At 40.8% G+C, this 10,568-nt stretch overlaps 1 long non-coding RNA gene across 2 annotated transcripts; it reads left to right on the plus strand.

Annotated features, from left to right (window-relative positions):
• Window positions 1-2,166: 2,166 nt before the first annotated feature.
• Window positions 2,167-10,251, plus strand: LOC134298253 (uncharacterized). Of its 2 annotated transcripts, XR_010005225.1 has the most exons (4): window positions 2,167-2,378; window positions 4,197-4,437; window positions 6,083-6,285; window positions 9,463-10,251. It is a non-coding gene; the product is annotated as an uncharacterized LOC134298253 (long non-coding RNA). The 2 variants fall into 2 exon arrangements; XR_010005224.1 differs by lacking the exon at window positions 4,197-4,437.
• Window positions 10,252-10,568: the final 317 nt, after the last annotated feature.

The following is a 10,568-nucleotide window of genomic DNA, read 5'->3' on the forward strand; positions in this document are numbered from 1 at the left end:
CACAGATATATATTAACCTTTCTTGCTTAGTTGCTCCATGCCTCACAACCTCTGAGGATGCCTGCCATAGATGTGGGCGAAACGTCAGGAGAGAATACTTCTGGAACATGGCCATACATACATGCTTTACTTGTGTTCATTCAATAAAATGAGAGACATAGGACTGAACTGCATATTACATTCAGTGTGAGGCTATGGTTAAGTGTGTGGAGTTCCCTTCATAACATTTACAACCTCATCATACGGGCTTATTTGCCCGTCATACACAGGTTTCTCTCCCCTTTTGCCACGACATACATCTACTTCTGGTGGGGCTCCATGGCAAAAGGGAAGAGGAGCCGTCATATGATGCCACTGCCACAAAAAAGAAGGCTTCCCGTGTTGGATTTGCAACAATGAGGGAGAAGCTGAGCAGTGGACACTTCCCCCATGGGATGGGGCCAAAGATAGGTCAGGCAATGTGGGTCATGGGGCAACGGGTTCTTCACACACCCCACTGGGACCCCACAGATTCGCCACAATGCATGGCAAATCCTGACGTTAATGTGATAAGGTCCAAAGTCATGCTTATCTATGTTTGTATGTCATAACATTTTGCCTGGCCTTGCTCTACATTATGTTGTTATGTTTATTTGTATCCGATCCTACTTTAAGAATAGAGGCCCAAGGTGGCCCAAGTTTAAAAGATCAATAGAGTTTAAAACATAGAAAAATTAACATTAAAATAGAATTAAACTACACAATATTAAAACAATAGAAACCTCTAGCCAAAATAATAAGTCAATTAAAAAGATTAAAAACCTATTAAAACATGTGAGTTCAAAATAAGACAGCATCCCGTAGCATATTCTCTTTAAAAAAACTTTTTGTATTAAAAGCCTGAAAAAAATTACAGAATAAAAAGGGTTTTGCCTCCAGGGAGAGATCCATTCTGGGTCCTTCCACACAGCCATATAACCTAGAATATCAAGGCAGATAATCCACAATGTTGTCTTTGAACTAGATTATCAGAATCCGCACTGCCATATAATCGAGTTCAATGTGGATTTTATACAGCTGTTTGGAAGGGGCCCCAGGCTGGATCTACACTGTCATATAATACAGATTATCAAAATTGATGAACCACATTATCTGTTTTATACTGGATTATATGAGTCCGCACTGCCAGATAATCTGAAATAAACAGATAACCTGGGATAAACAGAAAACCTGGGATCAGATCCTGGGATATAAAACCTGTCTGGAAAGGCCTTGAGTGACTAACCATAGCCAGTTCTTGTAAAGTACCCACATCCCAGGCTTTCCTGAACTCAGGAACCTTTCTTTCTTTAAATAAACCACAAGAGGGTTTTTTTAATGCCATCACCCCCCTACACACGCACACACAGAAAGTCTATAATTCACCACAGGCTCCATAATATATATTTTAATGATTTTTTTTAAAACAAACTTTTGCTAGTTCGGAGATCGGGAACAGATCATTAGCAGCTTCACCCATTCAGAGACTTTATCATTTCCAACCCTTTAATAAATTGTATCTGCTTTCCTTGACTTTCTGTGTAACTTGTATCTTTCCATGTACTGTATCTATTTCTTATATAAAATGTATAAGCTTCCTCATGAAATATAAAAAGATAGAGCCCAGAGACAGTCACCTCTCCATAACCCGGCTGAGGTAATTCCTGTGAGAACAAGAAGATTAGGCAAATCCCTCTGACTGTTTTCCAAGCCATGTGATAATCAAAAACCATTGTGCATATATAAGCAGAGATAGGTAGTTTCCCGTGTTAGCCCAGATAAGCTCAGAACTGTTTGTTTAAATAAATAGTCCATTTGAGGCTGAAAGATTGCTGGCCACAGAAACAGAAGCTCAGAGTATGTACATTTGTTAAACCTTTTTGTTGACAGCCCAGCCTTTGATTGCCCAAAATCATCACATTTTGTTTTTAGAGCCCCCATCTTTCTCTTCAGAAGCTCCTATCTCCTATCTCAACTGGACAGTTGAGCTAATCATAAGGTCATTGTCATCTCTTTAACATTGTCTTTGTGACAATGGGGTGTCCCATTGTCACAGGGGGTGTCCCACCAGCTGATTGGATCTTTGGCCAGCCAATCCCTAGCTGTCATTTCCCCATAAAAGGAAATTCCCACCTGGAAGCAGCAATGTCAGCGGAGCTCCCGATCAATCTGGGTGTGGATCCAGACCAGCCCCTCTTTCGACCAATCAGAGGAGGAAGTGGAAGTTTTGAATAGCTGTCAAACTGTTTAAGACATCACACTTTCACTGTATGTTTCTGCTTGTACTTTTGAAACATCTGCTTGTACTTGCATTTCTTTTGGCTGAATTGAAAAAACTGCTGTGGCTTGTTTTCAATCTGGTAAGTGATTTCTCTGTCCTGGCCCATTCAGTTTAGTATATGCTTGCCAGGCAGAGATTCTTTTATTCATGGTACTAGTAACAGTAGAGTTCCAGTTATCCGATTTCCGTTTATCTCACATATTGTATTATCCGACGTGCTTGCCTTTAGCAAGCACCCGATGCTCGTCCCTCCAGCCAGGACCCACACTTTGGAGAAGCCAGGTGCGCGTTGCCTAGCAACATGCACTGGGCTTCCCTAAACCCGGTGGGCGCTCACTGGAGGGACGAGGCCCGATCCTCCAGCAGCACCCGCACTTTGGAGAAGCGGGGTGTGCATTGCCTAGCAACATGCACCCGGCTTCCCTAAACCAGACAGACGTTCACTGGAGGGATGAGGCTTGTCCCTCCAGCAACTGCCTGCACTTGCCAGGAGGGGATAATAGGGTCTCCCTATTATCCAAAAATTCTGACTATCCGACATTCCGCCTGCCTGTTTATGTCGGATAACCGGAACTTTACTGTATTAGACATGTGTGCGGTATTTGTCTCATTTGTTTCATTCATGTTTCTGCTTCATATCGTCCATTCAGATGGCACAAAACAGAAAATCCCCCAACAAAACAAAAACTGACTCGAAATGAAAGGCAGGCGAGGAACCAATATCAGCTCCAAGCCTGCCTTTCAGATCGATCAGCTGTAGGCACTGAAGGGCCCGGGTGTGTAGGCCCAAAGCCTCCACCCATAGGCCTAAAGCTTATGCACACAGGACTGGCGGAGGGGGGAGGTTGGAGGTGGCTGGGTCATCCTGAGACTCCCTCCTCCCTTTGCCTGACTTCTTACCAGGCATTGGCTGGTGCTGTGGTTTTGGCTGGTGCCTCCCCCCTCCCTCCAAAAAACCAAACCCAACAAAAACAAAACAAATGTCTGACCTCCTGATTTAGGGAGGTCAGATGAAAATGGATCAGGGCCTCGACGAAAGCCGGAACACAAAACAGAAAAAGGTAAGTCCTGAAAGCCCACCTCTACTAGTTATCCACTTCATATTGACAAACGGTTACAACCAAATAAGGGCCATCAGGAAGGAATATTTCCTGGGATACAAACATCATCGTCTGCCCTTGCTCTCACTCTCTTCCTCAATTCCGTTTAGGATTGGGGGAGGGGAGGTAGAAAAACAAAAAGGTTAAATCTCCTGTACTAAACCCAATTCAATTAAGTTAAGATTTCTTCTCCTTACACCACAAGGGGACCACTCTCTACCATCTAAAGACCCAACCGACCCCCCAGAACCCCTCTATATCCCCCTCCCTCTCCCTCCCTCAAACTCACCCCCTTCGGGGTTTTTTTTTCCCTTTTCCCTTTCTTATTCCCCCCTTTTTTCTATAGCCCCCTCCCCTAGCCCCCCCTCCACCCTACCCCCTACTGCCCCCCTTTTTTCTGAACCCCACGATTTTAAACCTGTATGCAAAAATACTTAATAAAAGTTATTTTAAAAAAAGATTTCTTCTCCTTTGCTCCAAAGAGACAAGGAGCACTTCTTACTCCAGTGCTGGGGCCCCATCTAAATAGCATTCTTCTCAGTATATTTATGCATTAGAGCCATCACAGAAGATGGAACAAAACGGAAGTTTTGGGTTTTGTTTGCTTTTCACGTAGGTTGTTTTTTTAGCCCCTGGAGAAGTCAGTGAGGAATTCTGAGTCTTTATTGATCTGCGGGCAATTTCAGTGCCTCAGCACTATCCACCCACTGCCAGTTACATTACAGCTCAATTGGAACAAGATTATACACTCAGAGAGATATTTCTCAATAAATTTCTAGTCAAGATGTTTTTGGCAGGTGGTTTCTAAAATTGTGGTGCACAGAATAATGCCAATAGGTGTGGAGGAGTTTCACTGAAGAAGATAGCACTGAGAATGGGTACCGTACAGAGAAATCTGGGAAACAGAAGCCATTCCAGTGAGGAACCAGAAGGGCCTTTGCCAAGAGATGAGACAAATAATTGTATCAACTGCAGCCTTGAAGGAACTTCAACTTTCCCTACTTGTTGTCATCTCTGATCAGCATTCACTTCAGAGTAGTAAGAAAACTGTGTTCTGTCTTATGTAAAATGTATATGTGTTCTTCTGCCAAAAAGCCTTCCAAACCAGCTTATAGATCAATAAATACAAGGCAGCTTCCACCTTCAGGGTTATTTTAGAAAGTATGATACAGAAGGGAAAACTGATGGAAAAGAAAAAGAAAAACACAAAAACACATAGCCAATGGTAATGAAGCTGTAATGTTATAAGGGGAGAGGAACCATTAGACTTTCCAGATGTTGTTGGACTATATATCCCAGAAGCAACAAGATGCCATAGCTAATGATAAGGAATGCTGCAGATTGTAACCCAAGGTACCCATTCCATATGCAATTCCCGTTCCATCACCTTCAACTACCATTCCACTGTCCACTCAATAGGCGGGAAGTAGCCAGCACGACAGCCACATCATGTCTTATGTAACATCTATGTAATTGTGTTGTCAAAGGCTTTCATGGCCGGGATCACAGGGTTGCTGTATGGCCATGTTCCTGAAGTATTCTCTCCTGACGTTTCACCCACATCTATGGCAGGCATTCTCAGCAGTTGTGAGGTATATGTATATACCTCACAACCTCTGAGGATGCCTGCCATAGATGTGGGCGAAACGTCAGGAGAGAATACTTCTGGAACATGGCCATACAGCCTGGAAAACACACAACAACGCTGTTTATGTAATTATTTTAACCTTATGTACATTTAAAGCCTAAGGGCAAATTAATATTTTGTAAGCTGTTATCTAAATCATCTAAATAAATAAATATGAAAACATAAATATAATGCAACCACATGCTGTCAGTCATATCATGCCTTTCCAGAATGTAAATACAGGGTTTCCTCGCTACTTCGCAGTTCGCTTTTCATGGACTTGCTCTTTCGTGATTTTTCAATAAATCATAAAAAATTATAATTTACAGTAAAGAGCGTATTTACTCAGAAAAGTAGGATTTGAGCAGTGGTTGCTTGAGATGCTACTTGCTGATGTGAGATTGTAAATAACACATGATTGGTTGACTGATGGAAAGCGACCAACCAAAAAATGCTGCTCTGCATCCCAGTAACCATCACATCTTGTTTTCTTTCGTTCATGCGCAGCTACCCCTCTCTGGGAATGGGAAAGGGTTATGTAGTGTATAAGTGTGTGGGGAGGGTTTATAAAGACTTAAAATAGTGTGTAAGTACTAAAATAACGTATAAATATTAAAATAATATTTGTGGATTTTCACTTTTTGTGGGTAGTCCTGGAACATAACACCTGCAATAAGTGAGGGAACACTGTAATTCAAAAAGAGGAGGAGCTGAGAATTACTGGTCTCAGAGCTGAACACAATAGTTGCTGTGCTTCTGGCCTTTAAGTTGAACAAATAAATTTGTTTCTGAGAATATGTTACAGAAAGGTTACTCAAATGACATTAGAATAAAGTTGCCAGATAAGGATTCTCCCAGGCTCAGAGATTTCAGTGCCTAGAACTAAGACCTAGGACTGACCCCATGTGATGTCATAGGTGATTTCATTAAGAATGATACATTACTGATCCACTGCAATTTCACAGAAATAGAAACTATCAAGTCTAACAAATGAGGATACACACACTCATGCGTATGTGCACATTCACCCTGAGATTCCCCTCTCTCCTCCTGTAGAATACAGAAAACAGTCCAAGCTCTGAGATCTGGGAACTCCAGGTGGGAATAACTGTTTGCTGAATTTCATGAGAGGCTTTTCAGGTTTCGGAATTGGACTTCCCTTCACCAGCTTTTCAGGAAACATGCCAAGCATGGGTGAGATTTCTTCAAAGAGCCGATGATGCAAAGAAGAGGGAAATGTCCCAGCATTGCTATAGGAGGTACATATCTTATATTCTGGTTTTTTAGCATAGTATAAAAATGTAAGGAGCACAGTCCAATTACTGTAGGGAAGTAGTATCGATAGACACAAGTGAGAGATAAAGGTGGAATCAGCAATGCTAAGAATATTAAGAAAAGAACTCATCCGCTTTCATAAGCCCTTAATGATCATGCATTGCTTGAATGCCAAAATAAAGAAACAAGGGGAGAGAAGATAAGCCTGCCTCACCAGTTACTCCAGCATGTTTTAGAAAGCATATTTATGAGTTAAAATCGAGTTGGATAAGAAGCTATGAAAAATTAACATGTTTACAAGGTAAACAAGGTTAACATTTAAAAAAAACAGATTATTTAAATAATCTAAATACATACTAAAAAAGATAAAGGTTTCCCCTGACGTTAAGTCCAGTCATGTCTGACTCTGGGGGTTGGTGCTCATCTCCATTTCTAAGCCGAAGAGCCGGCGTTGTCCGTAGACACCTCCAAGGTCATGTGGCCGGCATGACTGCATGGAGCCCCATTACCTTCCCGCCGGAGCGGTACCTATTGATCTACTCACATTGGCATGTTTTCGAACTGCTAGGTTGGCAGAAAAATACATACTAAACCATATAAATTGTTATATATATATATATATATATATATATATATATATATATATATATATACACACACACACACACACACACACACACACACACACACACACACATACACACACACACACACACACACACTGTGAAAATATATTTGCATGTATGTACTTATGTATCTCCACATGACCAACAGAAAATACTCTAGAGATTTTGGGGGGCGGGGATTGGCCCTGGATTTTAAGAGTTATCCCCCACATCCAGATATCACTCTGAACCCAGCCAATGATGCATCTGAACCAAATGTGACACACACACCAAACATGGCCAACTTTGAATACAGGTAGGGTATGGAAGGGATTGGCTCATAATTATGGAAGTTGCAGTTCACTCAAAATCAAAGAGCACTGTGAACTCAACCAGTGATGGAGCTGAACCAAACCTGCCACACATCTTCAATATAACCACCTTTAAATACTGGTGGGGTTTGGACACAATCAGCTCATGATTTTGGGACTTATATTTCACCCACATCCAGAGAGCACTGTGAAGCCAGACAATGATGGATCTGGACCAAACTTACCATGCATTCCCTGCATGGCCAGCTTTGAATATGGGTGGGGTTTGGGAGGAATTGACCTTGAATTTTGGGACTTACAGTTTACCTACATCCAGAGAGTACTGTCAACTCAACCGATGATAAATCTGTAGCAAACATGACAGGCATACCCATTATAGAAAACTTTGAAAACTGGCAGGGTTGGGGAGAAGGGAACTGACTTTGAATTTTGGGACTTATAGTTCACCCACATCCAAAGAGCACTGTGAACCAAACTGAGAGTGGATCTGGGCAGAATTTGGCATGCATACACAACATATTTGGCCATAGAAACACATTGTGTATTTTGGGTAAGTCACACACTCCTTCCTCGGGCCCCCATCTCCTGGCGCATCATTTCCTTGGAGCACAGTTATGGCAGCCAGGTAAGTTTAACATTATTATTATTGTTATTGTTGTTATTGTTAATGTTGACTTTTATCCTGCTTTTCTCCCACAGATGATACATTTGGTGTTTGGGGGTGGGAGGAGGTGGGTGCCCTTTCGGTTTTTCGGCCTCCTGAAGAGTCCAATCCACACAGGGCCCATACCTGGTAAGACCTGGATCCTACCTTTAGATCCGGATATTACCAGATCTTGAATTGATTTGGAACAAACAAGGGAAACTCTGGTTTTACCAGACGTGAGACAGATCCCACATTATGGGTCTGTCTGGGTAGACCCTCACCTCAGTGGAAGACAAATGGAAACCACTTATGAACAAATCTTGCCAAGAATATCCCACTTCAAAGTTGCCATAAATGGGAAACAGCTTGAAGTCACACAACAGCACTGTGCTAAAGAACAAATGGCAAACTTGCAGTTGACTTGATCAGGAATCTTATGATAGTAAGCAAGCTGTCAAGCAAATTGAGAATTTCCATTGATCCTAAACCACTTAACAGGGCACTAAACAGAAGCCATTACACTCTGCCAGCAATGCAGGATGCATTACCAGTCTTGCCTCTGGCAAAGCTGTTGATAATTTGTGATGTCAAGAATGGATTTTGGCACATGAACCTAGAAAAACCGTCAGGCAGCTAGAAAAACCCTTTCATAGGTATCCCTGGGAAAAGATGCCAGTGGAGACAAGTTCTCCTCCTGCAGTTTCCTATCAGAAGCTGAACCAAGAAATATAAAGGCTTCTGGGAATTAAGAGCATGACTGATGATATTCTAATCATAAGAGAAAGAGACAAAAAGGAAGAAGTGATTTAAAAATATGACAGTAGATTGGAGCAACTTCTCCATAGATGCTTGCAGAGGAACATTAAAATGAATGCTGACAAAATACAGCTGAAAGGATTAAGACCAAACCCAGAAAATGTCAGGACCATTTTAGAGATGATAAGGGTGTCACATCATGTCAAAAGTCAACTGTTGTTGTTTTTTTTTTTAAGTGTACTTATCTGGTTTTTGTGAGACTGCTAACATACAACCTGGAAAATGGAACAAACCAGAGTTGCCATTTAAAAGAATTGAAGAAATCATCAGCAAAGCCTAACACTGAAGTGCTCCTGAAGTACTACAGTGCAGCTGAGCAACTGACATCAATGTGATGCTTCAGAAGGAGGTCAAGGATACAAACCTAACAGCCAATAGCTTTTGCTAGTAAAGAAATCACTAAAATGGAAAAACATGTGCATGGATAGAAAATAGTAGTACTTTCAGTTTATGAACTGTCAGAATTTTAAACAGAATTAATGGTGTATCTCTTCCAGCAGGCTTACCCAATCAGTTTTAAACTAAGAATTTGAATTGGCACATTTTGGATATGAATGATTTTTAGGTTTTTAATCTTACATCTACGTATATGTGTGTGTGTGTGTGTGTGTGTGTGTGTGTGTGTGTGTGTGTGTGTGTGTATGTGTGTGTATATATATATATATATATATATATATATATATATATATATATATATATATATATAAATGGTTTTAATTATGAACTGGGTAAGAAATTCTTATTTTTATTATTTTATCTTAGGATGCAAAACAGAGGATCAGAAACCATTACAGATTACAAAGATGACGAAAAACCCACTGCTGAGTTCTCCTACAAGCCTGCAAAATGGAGACTCCAAACCAATGATATGAGCATAAAGTACTACCTCGTAAAGTCCAATTGAAGATATACTTCAGCAGAGCCTATCTTCCAGAGGTGCTCACAGGTGTATCTGTGGAAGTGATACGAGCATATTGATATAATACAGGATGTTGTTATTTTCAGAACAACAACTACAATAACAACTTTATTCTTATATCCCACCCCCATCTCCCCGAAGGGACTCAGGGCAGCTCACATGAGGACCAAACCCAGCAATACACAATAAAATACAATCACATAAATACATTTAAAACATATAAACATAAAACCATAAAACATATAATGCATTAAAACATACTCAGGCAATAGCTACTAGTCAGGCGCTGTGAATATATTCCACTGGGGACAAGGCAAATGTTGTCTGTGTGCAATGTTTTATAAGCCTCTACTGAATGAACCAGAAGAAGAGCAGTAACTGGGTCTAGATGGAAGTAAGGGACAGTTGTCAATTTATGCCATTTTAATCAAAGGTACATTTAAATAGCCAGAAGCAGTCCTGAAGCAATGCAACAAATTACAGAACAGAATGGTGAGTTGCAAGCAGTTAAACAAACCACCCGAGAAGATCTGTCACTACACAAGGCAAATATATCACTAGTTGTTGCCCCATATCTATATCTATATCAACTATATAATAAAAGTGAGAATATGTTTGTTTGTATCTATCTACCAGAATGTTTGTATGTATTTTTCAAGATGGATCCCACATCAAGAGAGCTCTGTGATTCCTGCCATAAAATGGATTTGCACAAAATTTAGCACATCAATGAACATGACAAACAGAAAATAGTGGTGGGAGTTATAGTTTGTTACGGGTTTGGGGGAAAACAAACTGCGTGCAGTCCTGTCCAGACTTGTCCAGCCCTTTCGTGCATCCACAATGAGCAAAAAACAAGCCAAGAAAATGGAAAAATCAAAGTTCACTCTTAAGTAGCAGAGTCAAGGAAAAAGTTAAACAAGCAGCTTCAGAAACACAAAACCTCCAG

This window comes from Anolis carolinensis, chromosome 4 (assembly GCF_035594765.1).
Source record: "Anolis carolinensis isolate JA03-04 chromosome 4, rAnoCar3.1.pri, whole genome shotgun sequence".
In the NCBI taxonomy this organism is placed as follows: Eukaryota; Metazoa; Chordata; class Lepidosauria; order Squamata; family Dactyloidae; genus Anolis; species Anolis carolinensis.